The sequence below is a fragment of the Amblyraja radiata genome, chromosome 7 (genome assembly GCF_010909765.2).
Source record: "Amblyraja radiata isolate CabotCenter1 chromosome 7, sAmbRad1.1.pri, whole genome shotgun sequence".
Classification (NCBI taxonomy): Eukaryota; Metazoa; Chordata; class Chondrichthyes; order Rajiformes; family Rajidae; genus Amblyraja; species Amblyraja radiata.
The window spans coordinates 73604341-73609528 of record NC_045962.1 but is presented as its reverse complement, the minus strand read 5'-3'; positions in this window follow the sequence as shown (position 1 = coordinate 73609528).

Below are 5188 nucleotides of genomic sequence, written 5' to 3'. Positions count from 1 at the left end.
ATGATGCTGGAAACTGTACACAATACTCAAAATGACCTCCAAGCCACTGATTGTCAAACAGAAGGGGTGGAGAGGGGATCTAGGATGTTTTAAAAAATGGATCACTATTTTTGCTCCTTTCAACAAATGCAATCCTGCTGATTGAAGAAATTATTATTTAAAACATATATAAATTATTATATATTATTATAATAATAATAATAATAATAATAATAATTATTATTATTATTATTATTATTATTATTATTATTATTATTATTATTATTATTATTATTATTATTATTATCATCTTATGCCTTTTCTCCAGATCCTTTAATTAGCAATGTTACAAAATTTTGAGATTTTAAAAATCAAGTCTGTAATTTATCCCATCAGATAAAGCATAAAAATAAGTTTAATTTGACACCTAATTCACTTTCATATCTCAAGTATTTAAAAAGTTATGGCCATTTTCATACTCGGAAATGAGCATCTTGTTCCCTATTGATTTTCTATGGACATAACAAAAAAGCTGTGATCTTGAACAGTCAAAAGCCCATAACTTTCTTAAAAATTAAGAAAACTGAATGAAATTTTCAGTTATCATAGATTGAAGCATTCTGAAACAAATATAAAATAATCTTACTTGGATGACCTGAAATTAAAGCATATAATTAGTTAGTTACCTAATTGTAGCTAATTTCAGACTTCAATTACTAGATCTAAACATCTATCCATTTCTTAATAAATGATTAACATTTTTAAATAGCCTAAATGTCCAAATAATATTCACAAATAATTCACAATAAAACATGATTTTTAAATCTCATTTACATTAATTTATAGGCCAAATGGATGGAATTTAGTGTTCAATTGCTGTAAATAAATGCCCATTTAAATCAGCTTTCTAGTGGGTCCCTGTGGAACGCGCTGGTTTAGAACGTTCACATTGCGGTAGATTTGTGCCCCCAAATGCCCAGAAAAATACTGCGCGATATAATGGGCCCAAATTGAGCTACTCGCAATATTAAACTTTGTATAAAGGATTCTTTAGAAGCCCTTTTTAATGTAAATATATACAGCCTAACTTCAGCTGTTTGCTTTATGAGACTCTGCGGTTGCTGGCGGTCACGGGTTTAGAGATTGATTTTTAAACTACTATAACTATTTTACGAGGCCTTTAAAACTAATAATAGCTTTTGCGACGGGGTCTTCCAGCGATTTTTCGTTAATAATTAACTAGGCTGAACATCTTCGATTTGAACAGCCTAGAGAAAATCGCGTTTTAAACCCGCCCCCTCTAAACGGCGCCAAAATCGCGCACACCCGTAGCGGCAGATTTTCAAAGACGCTTCAGGTAGGCTTTGCAACATACCTACTTTAATACTTTTAGTTATTTAAAATTTATCAACCACAGAATTAAAATTAACAATTTTAGGATGAGATTGATTATTATTATTATTATTATTATTATTATTATTATTATTATTATTATTATTATTATTATTATTATTATTATTATTATTATTATTATTATTATTATTATTATTATTATTATTATTATTATTATTATTCCATGTGGATAAAGATATGGACCACTTGAACATTTTTTATAAAGCACTAATCTAGACAGGGCTTTTTTTATACGTGGAACATAACATGTACTCCAGTACTTGAGATGTAAAGGTCAGCGTTATAGTTGGTTCATTATTAAAAACCTACCCATTACAAACCCACACTGGCTGCCTCTGAACAACTGATAGTTTTCAAGCCATTCGGTTATTCCAAACTCTAACATTTTGATAGCAATCCTTAGGTTGACTGGTCTATAATTCTTTTGTTCTTTCAATTTCTGTAAATTGGAGACTCCATTACGTAATTTTTCAGTCTGAAGGAATGTTCCTACATTGAGTGCATTTTGGAAAACTATTGTTATAACATTTGAAACAATTTTAAAAAACTGCCTCGGAAACCATTTTGTCCTGGCAATTCACATTCTTTTCTGTTACTATTTTCATCGTCTGATAGTTGGCTTACGTCAATTTTGGGAAGCCTATCCCAGATTGAGGACTCGTTTATCTGGGATGATAACTTCTTGTGCTGCAGAGAAACTGTCCAAATATGCCCGCCATTTTTCTTATTTTCTTTGATCCTCATTATCCATTTTAAAGGACTCCTATTACTCTTATCTACTCTCTCTTATGCAATGTAATTGTAAAAATGTCAATATTGATTTTGACATCTCTTACATTTCTTTCTATACCAGCTGTTTGTAGTTCCCACTATGTTTAGTCCCTATTCACTCTTTGTATCTTAGTCCAAAGGACCTCTGCTAGATTTTGCTTCTGTTATTCTACTTTTTCTTTTGTTTTACATTGTCATTTTCCATTGGAACAGGTGCTCAATGAAGACCTTGCTAAACTGGACGAGTACTGCAAAACCTGGCGCCTAAAACCAGGCCCAGCAAAAACGGTCTCCAGTGTGTTCCACCTCCATAATGCAGAAGCCACAAGAGAACCAAACATCTATCTGAGCAGGACCAAACTGAAGTATTCCCCCACTCCAACCTACCTCGGAGTGACCCTTGACAGGACCCTATCCTTCAAGGAACATCTCAAAAGAACAGCAGCTAAGGTGAAGTCCAGAAACAATCTCCTCAGTAAGCTTGCTGGCTCAAAGTGGGGGGCAGCAGCCCCCACACTGCGCATTTCAGCACTAGCCCTTGCATTTTCTTCAGCCGAATATTGTGCCCCTGTTTGGTCCAGGTCATCCCACACACACCATGTGGACACCCAATTGAACTCAACAATGAGGATCATCACAGGAACAATCCGCTCAACACCACTCCCCTGGCTCCCTGTCCTATCCAACATAGCCCCTCCACACATCCGGTGAGTAGTCCTCACTCAAAGGATGCTCCAAAAGACCAAAAACTCCCCTCACCTGCCAATTCACATGGGCATCTTCAACCCACCCACTGCTCGACTTCCATCTAGACCACCAATTTGGAAGAACCCACCACCAGCTGATTTCACCATCCAATCAGCTTGGAAAAAGGAATGGGAGTCCAAGGACGTCCCAAATAAACATCTGGTGTCAGACCCCACCCTATCGGTCCCTGGCACCAATCTCCCAAGGAAGCAGTGGACGACGCTGAATAGATTCAGGACTGGACATGGCCCCTGCTTGGCCAGCCTTCACAAATGGGGCAGCAGTCCAACCCCACGGTGTGCTTGTGGAGAGCAGCAAACAATGCAACACATCATTGAAGCATGCCCTCAACAAAGACTCAAAGGAGGACTTGTCACCCTTCATACAGCAGATCAAGAGGCAACTGCTTGGCTAAAGGACTTTGCATTCGCTAAATAAAATTTTCCATTTAGGCATACATGATTCTTTTTTATTTAGCGATTCAAGCTCTTTCCCTTAGGGGTGGAAACTGGATTTATTTCAAGTAAATCTTTTCCCGAGCACCTCCCGCTGTATTGCAGTGATTTTATCCAGTTGTAGATTTTCCCAGGCTGTTATGCTTTATAATGGACAGTCTCTGTCTTATTCCATAGGACTCGGCCTCATGAAAATCTAGAATTTTAGCGGCGATACAATCTTTTCACTTAAGAGCACTACATTAAACATAATCATGTGAAGAACTCTATTGAATAAATGTTCACACAACTGCTGGGTTGTTAACAAAAGCTGGCACATTACTCAATGCTAAATCTAATATTGCTTGTTCTCTTGTTGGTTCCTGGGCATAAAACCCTTCACACAGTCCAAAATTATAATGTTTCCAAAAAAACTCAATCTGCATGAATGTTCAAATCCATCATGGAAACAAGCCAGGAGACACAAACCTACTAAAAAATATACAAAAATATAAAAATCAATGTCTGATTTCTGAATTTATGCAAACAATTACATTACAGGGACCACTAAGGCTCTTTATGTCAACTCTTATTAGATTCTTATATCCCTGACTATTTCACAATTATATTCTTTCATGTAATTTCAAGTAATTTCATCTTTAATCACTGAAATTATTCTCTTTATCATTTTCATCACAATAATCTTTGTAATAACAAGGAATTGCAGATGCTGGTTTATACCAAAGAAAGACAAACTTTTGGAGTAACTCAGTGGGTCAGGCAGCATCTCTGAAGAACATGAATAGGTCAAAAACCAAAACGCCACCAATCCATGTTTTTCAGAGATGCTGCCTGATCCGCTGATTTTCTCCACCATTTTCTTAGTATTTTTTCTATCAATTCCACCACTGTAAGATTTTCTGGTAGGCCTTATAACTTATCATATTCAATTTTCAATCCTGACTGACATGCAGTACATCAATTACATCAGCTGAACATGAAGATATTAGGGCAAATAAGCAAAAGCCTCAAGAAAGAAGTGGTCAGTAAAAATTGCTTTTACGGGAGGAGGGATAGCTTGAGCGATTTAGAGAGGGAATTCCAGACAACTACTAGCATTGGGATGATTGAAGTCACATCTATGCAAAGATCTGCGGAAAACTGTAAGAGTGGAGGGGTCTCACTGGTAGAGAAGACCGAGAGGCACTTGAAACAAATATGAGAACTTTAGTCTGTGGCTGAGCTACTCCAGCACTTTATGTTTTTTTTTTAATAAACCAGCATCAGCAGTATCTTGTTTCTTATGAGAATGTTAATAGTGAAACTGTTGCCAGATTGGGATTAGCAAACTGGCATGTAAATAGAATTTGAAACAAGCAGGTATTTATTAAAGTTTACAAGGATGCAGTTTTGTCAGGAAGGGATAAATTCATGGCAGAGTTTTATCAACGGATGCTGATCCCAGAGTGCAGGTGAATGGTAATATGGAGGCAGTCATGGCCAGTTTTTGTGCAATGGTCAGAAGCTCATCTTCTGATCAGATGTGGCAACAAGTTTTGAATAGTCTATTTCAGGCTCAGACTGACGAGAAAAGTTGAAACCTGGACTCAAGGGAAAGAAACACACTGGTTTAAGCTAGGTGTAGGAAGGAACTGCAGATGCTGGCTTAAACCGAAGATAGACATAAAAAGCTGGAATAGCTCAGTGGGACAGGCAGCATCTATGGAGAGAAGGAATGGGTGATGTTTCGGGTCAGACTGACTGAAGTCTGAAGAAGAGTGTTGACCTGAAACATCATCCATTCCTTCTCTACAGAGATGCTGCCCGTCCTGCTGAGGTACTCC